The sequence below is a fragment of the Lactuca serriola genome, chromosome 8 (genome assembly GCF_051521515.1).
Source record: "Lactuca serriola cultivar US96UC23 chromosome 8, Lser_US96UC23_V15, whole genome shotgun sequence".
In the NCBI taxonomy this organism is placed as follows: domain Eukaryota; kingdom Viridiplantae; phylum Streptophyta; class Magnoliopsida; order Asterales; family Asteraceae; genus Lactuca; species Lactuca serriola.
In genome coordinates this window covers 117,771,471-117,789,737 of record NC_136415.1, presented here as the reverse complement: position 1 = coordinate 117,789,737, position 18,267 = coordinate 117,771,471, and positions in this window count along the sequence as shown.

Below are 18,267 nucleotides of genomic sequence, written 5' to 3'. Positions count from 1 at the left end.
AATTTGTACGCATGACGATGCGATTACTCGTAGTCTTGGGCAGTCTCCTTCCCGAAGTTCATATTAGAAGCCATACATGGTTCATCAATCACAGTCTCGTGTATACGAGTCATATATAATTAAGACTGAAAAGGTAGTCGAATAAATGATTCTTCTTTAAGCTCACATCCCAACGAGGAAAAGAAGTTAAAGTGGAATCAGCAATTCTAAACCTGTAGAACCTTGATTATATACCACTCTTGTGTATACATTCTTCAGCGATAGATCAAATGTACGAGTCTTTGGATTGAACTTGACGTACTGTACGAGTGATACTTCGGGGAGATTTGCTGAGGTTTCTTCGGAAAGGATAAGAAACATGAGGTGCTCTATGCATGAGTACTTCGGAGTTCTGAAATGACGGCTTCGCTAGAAAGACGATTTCGGAGAAAGAGATTTACGCACGAAACTAGTATTGTGAGGATTGAATTTACTCAAGTTGAATGATAATATCGGAATCACTTGGAAAATAAAGGTAGTAGATTTGATCATAATGGTGTTACAGACAAAACACAATAGTGCAACTTTTAACAGAGTTACAGTACTTTTAGATTTACTACAAGACTACTGCTACGAACAAGGTATACTACAAAAGGCAAGTATACGCAGCATGAGGGTCCCTTTACTGATGGGATCTCGCAAAAGATAAGACTCTAGTTGCACTAGTTTTAAACATGTTTAAATGCATACATAAAAATTGCCGATTGGAAGTGAACCTATATTATAGTAGGGTCCTTAGCTGTCTTTCGTTGTTCTGGGGTCAAACTCCTCCTATTCTCCCGACACCCTTCTCTGTTGGGCAGTCCCTTTTGAAATGTCCCATTACGCCACACATATGGCATATCCGAGAAATTTCAACATTGGTGGTTGATGTAATGTGTTGGATCCGAGTTCTGCAGAAGCGGGTAGTGTGTCCATTCTTGTTGCAGTTCCTTCAGTGCAACATATGACAACTACCTAGATGATGGAAGCTGCACTTATTGCACTTTGGTAGGTTACCAACATACTATCTGGCTGGGTTAGGGATAACTGGGATGCTAGTAGGGATAGTAGTAGGATTTGCAGACGTCGTGGCCGCGAAGGCTTCCACTGGTGATTGTTTCTTGTTCGCCCCTCGGGGTGATTTGCCTTTAAATTTATCCTAGAATTTACGTTTGTTACTCTTGGGTTTGAGATTCAGAGTGTCGTGGTAGTTCGTTACTCGATGATGTACTTGATTGTTACTTGGATCAGAATTATTGATAACCATCCCGCTAACATTTGCATTGTTAGCGTTAAGGTGAGTTAGAACAACTGTCACGTCAGCTGAGACTGCAGCTTGAAAGGTAGCTGCATCAATCTGAAGAGTTGGTGTTTGGTTGATGGGTTGCTTACTTCTCTTCGGCGACATGATACTGTTACACGGGAAGAAAATGAATTCATGAGCGATTATGGTTGAACCTAGATGTACTTCGATCATTCATGTAAAGAGTAGAAGTATGTTCTCGGGGGTTTGACCTACATCCCTATGATGCAGTCCTAGTACAGAGTAGAAGTAAGTTCGTAGAATTGTATCAAGACGTTCGTCGTTCAAACAGGGTACTATTGGTTGGTGAATAACATGATCCAACCTTTGAAAGAGAATTGGGAATGATCCCGGAGCTAAAATACCCCAGTCCAATAACTTGACTAGAGTGGGTTTCAGATAGACTCTAACGATAGTATGATGAAAGTATTTGAACAAAGAATGACACAGAAGTTAACTGACTGTCAATGTCATTGATATTCATGACGTAATAAGTTTGGGAAAAATGACCTTGGAGTTGTTGGGTTTTGAGCAATCTAACACTTCCTAAGTGTGCATGCAACCCTAATAAACCTTGGATCTATGTTTTCTTCTAAAATACATGCAAATAATAACTTCCAATGTTTCTTTCTAACTAGCATAGCATAAGGATTATGAATCATAAAAGTGCTAGTAGAAATACATACCTTTTGATGATGGTTGATTGTTTGGAGTTTGAGAGCCAAGCACCAATAGTGTGAATGCCTCAAATGGAATCACAAATCACCACAAACACTTGGAAAACTTTGAGAGAGTAGTATACTTTCTTGTGGAATCGGCCACCAATAAGTCTCACACTACTAGTGTCACATTTCTTGCATCATATGCTTCTTTATATAGTGTGCATGGTTAGGGTGAAACCCTAATAACCCATGTCTTTTGCTTTCCAAGGATCCATGGGTTAAAAGCTCCATGGATCATCCATGGACTTCCATATTAGCTTAGCCCATTAACAAATGAGTATTAGCCCACACTATATAAAATATAATAGCCCATAATTTAACCAGTCTTCTTTTTAATCTCTAAATTAATTCATAATTAATTTAAGAGTAAAACTAATTAAATAACATGACTTTATATTAATATATTATAACTTATAATATATTAATAAATCGTAACTATACAATTCTCATAAAATTATCCATAAATCGTTTGGGTGAAGTGCAACCCAAATGGACCATGCCGGGTCGGGTCAAGTATGTACCAAATAAGTTATGGACTTAGACACCTTATCCAACAGACTCCCACTTGGATAAGTCTAATAACTATATTTGCGTATGTTACTTCAGGAACCAACCAGCAATCGTAGCTCTCGAAAACTCTGTTGAACTATGAAGCGCCATTTTAGATAAGTGATCATATAATCCTCTGTTCTCATGATATCAGCCGGACAAATACATGGAACAACGTCGTACTTATTGTCCAGCAGTTTGTTTCCTGATTTTCCATTTGTTTGACAAAGAACTTAATCGAACACATCAATTTAGTTCTGGCCGGCCGGTACATAGGTCACAACAAAATCATCGAGGGGCCCAGATATCGCTTCTATTTCTAGAAGGAACAGATAAACTTCGACTCATATGCTTGTTCTACTACTTGTTGAATTGTACACAAAGGCACGTTTTATAACATCAAGTTACTGATGCGTTTACGTGCAATCAATGCACAACCAACTCATAGGTAACAACTCATATCTCTAGGTTTGAAGATTTATATGATATTACTGTCTCACGATCACTCGAGATAAATTCCATGAAGTGATACAAGTGAGTGTGGGTTTATCCCAATACTCATAACTTATGAGCACTCATGAATGTTGTAGCAACCATTGCTATGACTAAACGCATTTAGCCATCTACAAACTCGATTCATGACAGTCTTTATTCATACCTACTTCCAACATATGAACGACTGTGGAGTGTTTAAATAACTTAGTCATTCGGAAAGAATAACCTATCTATTTTGGAAGTCGAAACATGCAAAGTGAAACACAATAATAATCGAATCCAATATGGTCTCAGAACCCTTTTGAATATAAATAGAACCACCTTTTATTTATCACAATATTGATTACACATTATTCATTGTATAATGTTTCAAACAATCAACTTAAGACTTGAATAAAAACAACAGTCGTCCCATGCTCCTAGCATGTACACTTTGTTTTTCTAAACAATAGTTATGCATACTCCAAGTATGCACACTATGTTTGTCTATGATCCTTACATTGTGATGTAGATCAATTGAACATGATTCCATTGATACTCATTTCACAATCCCAAATCCTTATTGTAAATGTGAGAATCCCCGATTCCTATCATTTACCAAAAAATCTGTTAGATTTTAAACTTTTATGCAATGTTCCTCTTGTAATGATTATGCGCAAAGTCACCAAAACCTTGTCACCAGTCATTACAGAGTATTCCAAAGAAGATCAACTCTATGGAAACGAAGTCTCACATTCAAAGTACATTGCTTTGAACATCCTTCTTGCATTAAGGTTTTCTAATCTTACATAGATTGAATAACTTCCACCTATGGAGACATTTCCATAGTCCCATTTTGACTATCACTTCCGAACAAGAGTTACTTCTTTTCAGAATATGTCAATATGGTCCTTTCTGACAACTTACATCATACTTCCAACTGTCCCTGAGCAACCAATCTTTGGCGAACCTCAGATTTGTCCTCGACAATTGCTTAATCACTTTAGTCATATCCAGTTCTAGACTTTTCCCTTCTCAATGCCTTAAGCATTTGGAAAATTTAGAAAAGATGAATATTATAGCACATGCAATCGATCCTATATCCGAAGCATATGGGACACGATTCATGATGTTTGACATAAAGACATGATACTAGACCAGTCTTTTGCTACAATATATTTTTTTATTTGCCATGTTTTCAAAATTTAACTATGAAGAGGGATGCCGTAGTCATAATTGAATTTTGAGAACACAATATATATAGAATTTCCTTAAGTCGAACCATTCAGACATAAAATTCATATATATGTCCTTGACTAAAGATGATTGAAATCTCAATCTAAGCTTCTAGAATTGAAATGAAGTATAATTTCCTCTCCCTTAATTATAGCAAAACAACTTTTCAACCCCTGCAACTTCACGAATTGAAACTTTGTTTTCTATAATTAACATTGCTAACTTGCAACACTAAACGTAATAATCATGCTCCCACTAACATGATGATTATCAGCATAACACTTATGCTCCCACTAGCTCTGACATATTTCTAGAAATCTGCTGGACTTCTGAAATTTAGTTTCCTACACCCTTTCTTAGATAGCTCACATGTGTGTCTAAGCAATTTCAAGAACTATGAAAAGGGATGACGTAATCATAGTCTCAATTTCTTAGACCTTTGCCATTTCTCACAAGTCCATGTTAGTGTGTCGGTTAACCACACACGCTCCACTAACGACTTTTGAAAATGCAAATAACACAATTGATATCTACTTAGTGAAAGCGTTTCCTCACCATCATTTTCATGAATCAGAGAGAAACCTTATGATACTTAGATTTTATAGTGTATGAGTTCCTATCCATGTGAATTTGTCAAAACCATAATCACAAGATAAGGTTAGTGACAAATTCAGCCTTACATGAATTAAACTTGTTCAATCTTAGTTTCTTGTCACCTTGGTAGCATAAGGCCCACCAATGCTTCCAAGTTGAACTCTGATAACTCACATGCAAATTCAACTTATTTGAAGTAGGTACAGAAACAAGAATTATGTCAACACAATAGGTTGCAAACCTTAAGTTGTGTGCTAGTGACAAATTACAGGTTTTACTCTTGATTAAATCTTGAAACTCTTTCGGGATCTTTAAGGCTCCCACTGTCCCCTTGATATATAAGTTTCCCTAGTCAAGAACCATTCCTTGACAAAACAAATATTCAAGGGATAGTGCGGATTCTTATCAAGACTAACACTTCACACAATTGGTCTTAGTTGGTCTTTGTCTCATCCAAGACATCACAACTTACCAATCTCAAATGTACAAGAGTAAAAAATATTTTACTCTTACATTTGACTAGTGTTAATAAATCTTCCTTTATGTCACTCCAGGTTACAATCTTGGAGTATGACTCTAAGAATTGTTTTGGAACAAAGTATGACTCATCTTCTCGATCTTAACCAATCCAACAATTCATGACCTCTCTTCTTAGACATAACAATGCACTAAGACGTCCTTAGAGTATGAATTTGTGATATGGTTTCATAATCATTAAGATGATCATGAAATACGATACTAAAGTACTCTCCCATCCTTTCAGATTTGAGAAACTTTTATCTTTCTGCCTAATTTAATTCTTCTCATTTGTTTTGTCATACATTGTAACCTTTCCAATGTTATAGAATTATACTTAACCTTATAAGTATAATCATATTTACTAATCTTTAGTAAATCATGACAAGTCAATCTTTGTGGTGGACCTTGACCAGCGCACACCCAGTGTACCTAATTCCTTAGTCCTTCAATTGACTGACATATACATGTGATCAAAGAATTAGTCTTAATTTTCAAAGATGAAAATTCTCATTCATCATACAATACAACTTGTATGATTCCAAGTTTCTGTCCAATTGAAACTTGGGTGATGAAAAACTTTCTTCATTTGGTAAATTCAGACACTACCACATAATTGAAAGAATCAAATCCACTTTCCAATATTGCTATTACTGGAAACATATAAGCAACAATTTTCCACAGATGCCATTGTAAGGATATTTTTAAAATAAATAAAATTAAAACCCTTTTTTTTCTTTTATTTTAAAACTTTGCGGAAAAACTTATCCTGACAATCCACATGAAAACCTTGTTGTTATCTATTCATAAGCAATATATTATAACTCTTAAGCAACAACTCAAAATTCTGATTGCCGAACCATGCGATCGAAAACCCACCTTTGCAATCAGAATCAACATATACTTACTTTAAGCTTCCTATCTTTTCTTTGATTCTTAAAAACATCAGCATGTGACCCATTCACATTATGTAATAAGAATCTCCAAATAGGAACTTAATAGAGTTAGACAGTGGACTTTACCCAAAGTAGAGTCAAACCTCTTGACTTGATCAACCTTATGACCTTTCAGGTGAATAGGGCAGCTTCGCAACCAATGCCCCTTCCTTTGGCAACAAAACACATGGACCCTTTGGTAATGGCACATGAGACTATCTCAGAATTTGCCTTTCTCTTTACTATTTGGTCAACCGAATTGACTATAGCCGATCCCTTTCCATTGGGAAGAGAAATCCTTTTCTAGATATCCAATGCTACCATTGTCAATGTCCATGTAGACTTGGGAAATTGTGGTAGTGTTGGTAAGTTTTTAGACTTGTTGCCACATCACAACCATTCTTGGGCATATGCTAATCACTCCTCGGACCAGCATAGTTGATCAGGCTATGCCATTCCCAGGACTGACCATACATCCCCGAGCTTACTTGTGATATTCAACAATCGTAATACTTTTGTTCTTGTCATTGCGACACTGATTTTAGTATGAATGCAGGTATGTATACTTAGTTAAATATTTTATTATTTAAAAGTATATACTCTTGGTCAGAGTATTTTAATCCCATTTTATTTATAGTTAGTATATCTTTTATGGGTTGATATACTTAATTCACTATAAACAATACTCTGATACCAATTTGTCACACCCCAAAATCGAGAACGGCGAAAACGTTTTGGGGCGGAGGACGTCATGTAAAGTATCACAATAATGCAAAGTATTAAACAACTAACAACATCATCCATTGAATTCATAGTATAATTTTAATTACAAGTGTTTCTTTCAAAGTATAAAACAACATAATGAATATTCAAAATAAAAGACGAGTCTTGACTGCTCCGTCTTCACAAAACCTGGCCGTCATAGCTGTCTATTTGTGACATGAGAATAAAAGTTATTTTGAAAGCGAGTATCAAAAATAAATTTGGTGAATTCATAAGTATTAATGTGTCTTAGATGTGTAAAACTGTAAGAAAAGACATGTAAAAACGTTTGAGAAAGCCACTTGAAGTAATCTGTTTGGTAAAACAGCTAAAAGTGTAGTAAATCCATTTGTATGCTAGTTATTAATCACATGTGATTGATATACTAACTAGCATGATTCAACTTGTATTCCCCCCGCCCCATAAAAGCATTTAAAAACATTTAGAAACATTTAAAGGTTAATTAGTGGGTATGAACTCACCTGCAGTGAGTGGATCATATGGAAGTGTCGGACAAGTGCTTGGTGTCAAGTGAAGACTTAAACACACACGATGATCCTAATAACATATAAAGACATATGTATATATACAATTAGTGATTATAACACTAATTATACAAGTATAAACATCCTAATGCGTGGAAAACACTTTGGTCAAAGTGTTAGGAGGCCATTGGGTTGCAACAAAGGATTGCAAGGCATTGTAAGTGAGTTTATGGTCAATGGACCATACTTAATGGAGTTTACGGCCCAGGGGAGTTTACTCCTGGCCGTAAACTATCTAATGGGTCTCCATTTGAGGCTTAAACTCAAGGTGTCTTAAGTGGTTAAGTGTTCCAAGGCTTAAACAATAGGCTAGGTGAGTTTAAGGTCCAAAAATGACCGCAACTTGTGTTTACGGCCTGGGGACCACTTCCCCATGAGTTTATGGCCGTTAAATTATGGTAGGAAGTACCATTTCGTTGCGTGAAGTCCCTATTTCAATGGTGGTTGGTTCTAGGCAAAGTTCTAGTCATTAGGAAGGTCAAGAGGGCATTAATGCACCCTTATAGGGAGTTTACGGCCTTGGGAGATCCTTGGTCGTAAACTCTCATTCAACCATTGATTCTTGATGTTTCTAAGCTCTAAACATGTTAATCCTAGTGTACAACGAGTTAGAACAAGAGTACTTACGATCTAAGAGCTTGAATGGTCGGTTTTTACCAAGAACACTAGTGTGTGTTCTTGGTGTTCATGGTGAAACTTGAAGATTTACACAAATGGAATGATTTCACGGATGAAACCATGTAAGATCACTAATTCATGTAAGATATCAACTAGTTAGGAAAAGAAATTTACGAGTTTTGAAGATCGGGGACGAAGGTCGGGATGGTACTTGAGAGGATTTTAGCCAAGGAAGAGAAAGGAATGAACAAATGGCCAAAATATCAACATATACGGGGAGTTTACGACCCATATGGAGTTTACGGCTGTAAACTCCCATGTGGTGGCTGTGAACTCCTTGTAAATGGGTTTTAGACTTGTTCTTTGAGCTATAACTTCAGCAGATAAACCCCGACACTTATCCTTTAAGTGTATAAGGCTCAGAACGCTCAAATAAGCTCCAATTTGTGCTAAATGATAGCAGGAATGAGTTTGACTTTCAATGAATTATTTGACTCTACAGGATAGAAAATTTCGGGTTGTCACATGACAAATCCAAACTCATATGGACTTAACTTGTTCAATCTTAATTTCCTACCACTTGGTAGCACATGGGCCTACCATGTCTTCTAAGTTGTTAAGCAGCTCACCCATACTGATCAATGAAACTTTCATTGATCCCGGTGCTTTGCCTTATGCAAATAATTGAGAACTCATAGAACTCACATTCATAGTCAACCTTTAATTGGAATGGGCACAAAAACAAGAATATGTCAACATGATAGGTTGCAAACCTCAAGTCGTGTGCTAGTGATAAACAATATGTTTTATTCTTGATTAGTTCTTGAAACTTTTTCAAGATCTTTAAGACTCCCACTGCCCTCTTGACTTATAAGATTCTCTTGTCATGAACCATTTCTTATCAAGATAAACACTTCACACAATTGGTCTTAGTTGGTCTTTGTCCTTACCAAGACATCACAACTTACCAATTTCAAATGTACAAGAGCAAAAACATCTTACTCAACATTTGATGAGTGTTTTAAACTTTCTTAAGATTATGTCACTCAAGGAACAATCTTGGAGTATGAATCTAATTCTTGTTTTGGAACGAAGTATGACTCATCTTCTTGATTTAACCATTTCAACAATTCACGATTCCTCTTCTTAGCCATACAAATGCACAAATATATCCCTAGAGGATCAATTGTGATATGGTTTTCCATAATCATTAAGATGATTATAAAAAACGATACTAAAGTAATCTCCAATCTTTTCAAATTGGAGAAACTTTTATCATTCTACCTAATTTGATTCTTCTCATTCGTTCTGCCATACATTGAACGTTTTCCAATGTTTCAGAATTATACTTAAACTTGTAAGCATAACAATATCCACTAACTTTTAGTAAATCATGACAAATAGTCTTATCGATCTTTGTGGTGGACCTGACCAACACACAACCAAGTGTACCCGATCCCCGAGTCCTTCACTTGAATCACATATACATGTAAACAAGGAATTAGTCTAAATTTCCCAAAGACGAAGGTTCTTATCCATCACACAATACAAGTTGCACGATCCCAAGTTTCTTGACAATTGAAACTTGGGTGATGAGAATATTTTCTTATTTGGTAAATTTTGACACTACCACAAACGAAAGAATCAAATCCATTTTCCAATATTGCTATCAATGGAAACATATAAGCAACAATTTCTCACAAATGCCATTGTAAGGAAATTTAAAATAAGATAAAATTCAAAATTTTTCTTTATTTATAAAAGTGTGGAAAACTTGTCCTTATAATGCAAATGCAAATGAAAACTATTTTGTTATTTATTCCTAAGCAATCTATCATAACTCTTAATCAGTAGCTCAAAATTTTGATCATCGAGCCATGCGATCGAAATTCATCTCTTCGCGGTCAAAATCAACTTACTCTTCCTTTAAGCTTCCTTTCTTTTCTTCGATTCTACAAAACATCAAAATATAATTACATTACATCATGTATTAAGAATCTCCAAATAAGAACTTAATAGAGTTAGATAGTGGACTTACTTAAAGCAGAGTCATACACTCTGACTTTACCATCCTTATGATCCTTCAGGTAGATTTGGCAACTTCGCAACCAATGTCCCTTTTCTTGGCAATAGAAACAAATGGCTTCTTTCGCATCGGCACATGACACAATTCCAGAACCGGCCTTTCTCTTAAGTTCAAACTTTTTGACTTTATCCAATATCTCTCTCCAAGTAGAAGAAATCATTTTTGGATTGTCACTATTGTCCATAGAAACTGGGAAGTAGATCTTCCAATCAAATTTGTTTGACCATTGTGCCAAATCATTGCAGATTCAACAACAATTAGGAAATAGGTAAGAACAATAAGAGTCATGTCCTGATCTGTCATATAGTAGTTTTTAACGAACTCACTATATAACTCGTGAAGTGACTAAAGAACCAAGTCAATAGCTACCTTCCTTGGGAACACGACACCCAACATTCCTAGCCTGTCAATATGCAACTTCATGTCCAAAACATGAGCACATATAGACTTTCCATCTTTGTGTTTACTAGCCATTAGGGATTGGGTGATCTTGAACTTTTCAAGTCTTCGAGCTTGTGGTTCAGGGAGAATAATTGGAGGATGTGGAGGAAGTGAAGTATGATTCCACTTCCACGATCCAATCATGAAACATCATCTTCAAGAGGAAAGCTTTTTCTAAGAGATTCAAGAAGACCATAGTTGTCAAAATTAGACATCCATAAGGAGAAATTCAAGTTTAGTTAATTTAAGTCCTTAATATAACACCCAAAATGAAATATTAAGGCTATGACCCAACACAATATTTTACAATTCGGAGAGGGATGCCGGATTCAATTGCAAAATATTTGAAGGTATGTAAATGACGATTTACGAATTTCCACCATGAAAAACGAAAATGAATTTTAGGTTTTAAATGAATTGAAATTCCTAGATCCTTTGAGATTCATTGAACTTTTCAATGGCATGTTTAAATCTCAATTGTGCCCTTCAGGTTTGTGACTGGGATGTAGGGGATCACAAACAAGGTGTGAATAACCATGCAAACGTGCTTGGTACTCTTAATGTTACATATCACCTAATCAATATGCCGGTTAACTACACATGCTCCATTGATCTATGATTAACATCAAACTCCCCTTTTCCATACACTATTAGTCCCAGATTAGTATGCTGGTTAACCACACACTCCACTAATGACTTAAAAAGATGCAAAGTGTAATTTCATGGGTTAGCATCAAATTCACATTTTTCCTAAGTAACTAAGATTGACAATTTATAAGTGTTTATTTTCATTATACTTTTAATGAGAATTAATGTCCTATCCTACCCGTTCGGCTAACGACGCCCCACCTGTCAAGGAAGCAGTGGGTGAGAGTGGACACCAATTAAACCGTCATTTTATAGGCAGTAACATTATACCCCCCCCCCCCTTATAGACCGACTTCGTGAATGAGGCCTATTAACGGTAAGACCGACTTTTTACTTATACATATAATATATTACTCTTTTAATATTATAATAGTATAAGGGTGTATTTTAAACTTTTAAAATACTAAGTGGTTTAATCTATTAATTAAACTATACTCTTAATTTAATTAAACTTAAACCATGTCATTATGGAATTATTAATTCTCTTTTAATTAAACACTTTAATTAACTATTAATAAAGTCCATAAAGATGTAATATGAATTGTTGAAAACATCAAGATGCTAAAACAAAATTAAAAATAGTCAATTTATTATTAGGTTATGAACCCATGAGTTGCACTTTTGAAAACTTTTCAAATAACTTTAGTTTTAGAATTCAATGTCTCATAAAAACAACTTTTCAAATTCCAAAACTTAAGGGTAAAGTTTTGTAACTTTTGAAAACTTTTAAAATTCCATAAAAGAGACTTTCCAAGTTCCATAACTTGAGGACAAGTTATGAAACTCTTCAAAGCCATTTATAACAAATTTTGTAACCTTTGAAGACTCTTGGAATTCATAACTTAAAGAGTTAATGAATGAGAGTTTTCATATCCATAACTTATGGAAGTTTCAAAACTCTTAAGATCATAACATTTAAAAAAGACTTTTGAGTTCCAAAATTTTATGACAAAATTTGTAACTCTTTAAAAACATTTAGATCAAACTTTTAAAACAAATAAAATAATCATATCATGCTATCTTTTAATAAATTGACCTAATTCAACTCTTGTAGTAAAATGACTCAAATTTTACAAATAATTAGTTTTTCATAAAATCAAGTAATTATCTTAAAATTTGAGAAACTTTATGTTTTTTTTCAACTTTGAAAATCAAACATTTGCATCAATATAACAAAAAACAACCCATGGATCTGATACCACTGTTGGGTTTTAGTATACTACAACATCCTATGGTGCACATACAACCCTAAATGTTTTAGATCTATGTTTTCTCGAATTATACATGTAATATTGTTTCCAAATCATTAATCCTACAACTAGCATACAATTGATATAAACACTATTGAATACTAGTTAGGAGTTTACCTCTTTATGTCGCTTGTAGAACTTGTTGTATTTGGCCTTTAAGAACTTAGCACCCCAAGTGTGATGCCTCAAACGGTTCACAACGCACCTAGGACAAAGGAGAACTTGAGAGAGATGTTGTTATCTCCAAAATCGGCTCTAATGAACTCCAAGAACTTTAGTGTCTGATTTTGGGTGCTAAGGGAGTCCTTTTATAGTGTGGAAAAATCTAGGGTTACATCCATGCAAAACCTAGTGCCCATGACCTTTCATATTACTTAGGCTCCATGGGTTAAACCTCCATGGACTATCCATGGACTACTATATTGGTTTAGCCCATCCTAAATAACAATCGGCCCACACTATAAGAATCATTGATTTACCAAATCAATCCTCATATATTTAATTAGTCTCTTTTTATCACATAATTAATTCCAAATTAATTCTTGATCAATACTAATTAAATAATATGATTTCATATTAATATATTAGAACTTATAATATATTAATAAATCATAAGTAACCTCTTACTCAATTATCTATCCTATCAAATTGTTCTGGTAATATGCAACCCGAAATGGACCATGCTACTTTCGGGTCAAGTACATACAAATTATAGTTATGGGCTTAGACACCTAATCCAACAACTTTAAGGAAAAGGACATTAGTTTAGGGTCATATATGAGAATTGGACGAAAGAGCTTAAAGGAATAAGTTGATAATTAAAGGATTAAGGGAGGCTACGTATGTTGGCACACCGATTGGTACGCTGAGTGTACTAGGTCAGCTTTGCGATTTTTTTCAAGGGTTGTGTACGCCCCGTGTATAGGCTGGGTACACCTAGCGTACTTAGTTGTGTTGACTAATATTGACTTTTTTACTTTGACCACGTTCGACCTAAGGGTATTATGGGTATTTTGAGTGGTAATTGAGATTGGTCATTGTTTGGTGTATAGGTGACCGGTTGAGCGGACATTCAGAGCTGCGTCCTGTTTAGCAATCATTTCAGTCTGAGAGGTGAGTTTTTCTCCCTGTTCTTGTGGGTCGAAGGCACCAATGCATGTCCATTAGTTATGCGTTCTGATAAAGAGAATATTGATATGATGTAGTGATCTATTAGATCTGTGTCCAGGTATATAAGATATAGTATGAAGTAGTGATCTGTAGATCTGCCTGATTGGTTATATGTTTATTTGTTTGATGGATATATTTTATATGTCGATATAGTATGGTTGGGTTGAGGTAGTTTTCTTTTTTGTGGTAGCCAACAAACCTGAGAGCAAGCTAGACATAAGCTGTGGGCTTGAAGGGCAAGCCAGAATTATGTTATGGGCTTGGGAGCAAGCCAGACATGAGATTTGGGACTGAAGGGCAAGCCATACTCATACTGTGGGCTCAAGGATAATCCATTCTATTATCTGTGGATTCAGTATATGATGTTACATGTTCGTGTATTGGTACTTTGGGGGAAATTAATAAGATTTGGCTTACAGTTTCAATTTATTGTTTCAAATACTTCAGATGACCATGGCAAGGTGAAGGCATGATCGTGTACATCCTTTGGTTTTTATGTTGTTTGGATTTTGGGATACTCTGATTATGAAAATACACTTTGGTAACAATGATTTTGTAAACATTTATGGTTATGGTTTGTTTTTTAAAAGTTGAAATTTATTGTGATTTTTGGGATGTTACAAGTTGGTATCAGAGCCTTGGTTTGAGAGAATTGGATGAGCATTCGTGTGAATCCAAACTCCAACTAAGGAACTACAAAAGTTTTAAAAATGGTTTTTTAAAATTGTTTTCAAAAGTAACCAAGGAAGGATGCGATGTGTACGATCATCTGGAGCAAGGAAATATACCCTGAGTTATCACACTATTATTTGATATGATATTTATGATAGAACAGCATGGTAGAGATAGGCTAAGGATCTTCGGGAATTGCATGATAGGATTAACTGATGTATGATACTTGATAGTCTAGGGTTACTTCTTGTATGGAATTGACATCATTACTATAGTTGCTTAGTGTATGCATCATAGTTGTATAGAACTATGATTTTACAGCTTGAGAATGTTTGTTTTAGCCTTATTTTTATGTTCTTGTCTAGTAAAGGGCTTAAGGTAGAATCAAGTATTCGACTATCTATAGTACCCAATGTTATGTATGATTAGGATACGCGAGTATTGAAGGGTTGGTGGACGTTTCATTGATGAGTAGGTGTGTGAGCAGCCAACCAGATGAGGAGTGTTTAGCCACTCGAGAGAGAGTGAGGATAGGATGTATGTCTATCCTAGTTATTGTATCGGTTTAGGGTGGTTGTGACGATCTTTGATACAAATATGATAGGTGAGGATGCTAGTATGGGCCCATACTACTAAAAGAACAAGATCCATACATGTAGCAAGGAAGTCAAAAGCCCCAAGGGTTAAGTCTCGTATCGTGATTATAGTTATGTGTAATGTGGCATTTATGATATATTCAGGTTTATTTTCAGTATGGTGCTTACGAGAGGATCTAGTTCCGGTTCTAGACTGAGTGGCTAGGATAGGCCAGGCTTGACTGATGATCGGATTCGGGAAATCATCGCCACTAAGGTGGTTGCTTCTGTCTGGAGGTTTATGTCAGAGATGTTTGTGTCTATAACGACCGCTATGATTGAGCTATTTAACGATCGATATGCTGCACTTTCTGATGTTGTTGTTGCTGAAGCTATCATGGCTGTTTTTGCTGCAGGGATTTGTGGGGAGAAATTTTTCAATATCAGGAGTTCAAAAATACGAATCCCCAAGTGTTCGATGGAGTTCAAGTCCCGATTGTGGCGATGAGGTTGTTGTTTGATGTGGAGGGGTGTTTCTTCACATGCTCTTTCCCTGCGGACCAGAAGGTCAAGTGCACCCTGAACCTTCTCCGGTCAGGGGATAAGGATTGGTGTAAATTAGTGATTGGCTTATACACTCCTAGGCAGAGGGCTATTGTGACTTGGGAGTAGTTCTCTATGATGTTTTACACGAGGTATGTTTCATTGGTAGAGAGGGAGAGGCTGGCTCAAGAGTATCTGGATTTGAGGCAGGGGACTGAGATAGTGACTGAGATCACCAAGACGTTTACTGAGAGGGCTCTTTCTACCCTAAGTTTGCTTCTTCTGAGCAGGCTCAGATGACTCAGTACTTAAGCATGCTCAAGACGGATATTGGACAGTTCGTGTCCACCCAGTGTTATGATACCCTCACCGAGCTACAGGAGGTCGCGATGAGGTGGGAGATTGAGATAGAGCTCCAGTCTAGGGATATGAGGCAGGCTCATGCGCATTCATAACCTGCAACAAAGTGGTTCCAGCCCATTGATTCGAGATCTGGGGGACAGAGGGGTTTCTGACGGTGCTTTCTGATCTTCATCTGGATGCCACAAATAAGTCAAGGAGAGGCATTATGCTAAGGATTGTTGTCAGCAGGTCCCAATACCGAGTGTCCAGATTTGTTACCACTATGAGTAGGTTGGCCATGTGAAGGCCAATTGTCCCTTGCTCGATGTGAGGACGGTGTAGGCTCTAGCATCGACTACATTGAGGATCACCGAAGGACACCAGGGTAGGGCGAAGCCCTTGAGGGCTCGAGGTCGTGCTTTCCATCTCAATTAAGAGGAAGCAAGGGTAGTGCTAGACATCGTTAGTGATATGTATCTATTTATTATTCTGTCAATTATTTTATGGTGTGCTTATGTTTATGATTTTTCTAGGTAACTTCTTAGCGAAGTCCTTTCCTGCTCTTATGCTTTTCAACTTGGGTGTGAGTCAGTATTTTGTATCTCAGTGTTTTAGTAGGGTTTCAATATGACTCCTAGAGAGTTGGAGTGTCCATTGCGATGTTCAATCGCCAACAAGCATGGGGTTTCTACATCGAGGGTTTATCAAGGTTCTGTCTTGGAGATTTTTTGAGTTCCTTATCCGATTGATTTGATTCATATCCCCATGGGGAATGTACATGTGATAGTAACGATAGATTGGTTGAGTAGATATGAGGCTATGATTGATTGTGAGAGTCAACGGGTGGTAGTTCGAACCCCAAGTGGCGGAAAACTGGTCATTTTGGAGGGGGTGTAAGGACTGGGTCAGCCTTTTGTTCCGCTGCCAGAGATTGGTAGTATATTCAACATCATTGTATGGGCTATCTTGTGTGTGTGGTAGATACCCAAGTTGGAAAGAAGGTTTCGGTTTCAGATGTGCCTGTTGTTAGAGAGTTTGTAGATTTGATCCCGGAGGAGTTACCCGGTGTACCTTCGAAGAGGCAGGTTGAGTTCATGATTTCTTTGGTTCTGGTTGTGGCTCCAATTGCTAAGGCGTCATACCGATTGGCACCATTGGAGATGCAGGATTTTTCCTCTCAGCTTCAGGAGCTGTTTGGAAAGCAGTTTATTAGACTGAGTAGTTCGTCAAGGGGAGCATAGATTTTATTCGTTAAGAAGAAGGATGGTTCATACCAGATGTGAATTGATTAGTAGGAATTGAACAAGTTGGTGGTGAAGAACCGTTACCCACTCCCGTGAATTGATGACCTCTTTGATCAGTTACAGGGTGAATCTTGGTTCTCCAAGATCGATTTGAGGTCGGGTTATCATCATATAAGAATTAGAAAGGAGTACGTGGAGAAGACCACGTTTCAGACTCGTTATGTTCATTACAAGTTCATGGTGATGTCATTTGGGTTCACCAATGCGCCTACGACATTTATGGATTCGATGAATCGGGTATGCAGGCCAATGCTCGATCGATCATTTATTGTGTTCATTGATGATATCTTGGTGTAAACCAAGACTAGGGAGAAGCATAAAGAGCACCTGCAAGAGCTTCTGGGAGTTTTGAGTCAAGAACGGTTGTAGGCCAAGTTCTCAAAGTGTGAGTTTTGGTTACGAGAGGTCCAATTCTTGGTATATCTCGTTAACCAAAATGGGATTTTGGTCGATCCGGCCAAGATTGAGGCTGTGATGCAGTGGGAGGTTCTGAAGTCTCCCTCGGAAATCAGGAGTTTCTGGGATTGGCGAGGTATTATTGAAGATTTATTTAGGAGTTCTCCAAGATTACATTACCCCTCACTCATTTGATGAGGAAGTGCATGGATTTCTGCTGGGGGGCCGATCAATAGGACACATTCGAGACTCTGGGACAGAAATTGTGTGAGGCCCCAGTGTTGACCCTCCTTGAGGGCGTTGAGATTTTGTGGTATTTTGTGATTCATCCTTCACCGGCCTAGGAGCCGTTCTCATGTAGAAATGGAAGGTTATTGCTTATGCTTATCGGAAGATGAAGTTGCACGAGGTTCACTATCTGACTCATGATTTGGAGTTGGGAGCAAGAGTATTATTTATATGGGGTCTATTGTACCATTTACACGGATCATAAGAGTCTGAGATGTCTCATGGATCAGCCGAATCTGAATATGAGGCAGCACAGCTGACTTGTCGTAGTTAAGGA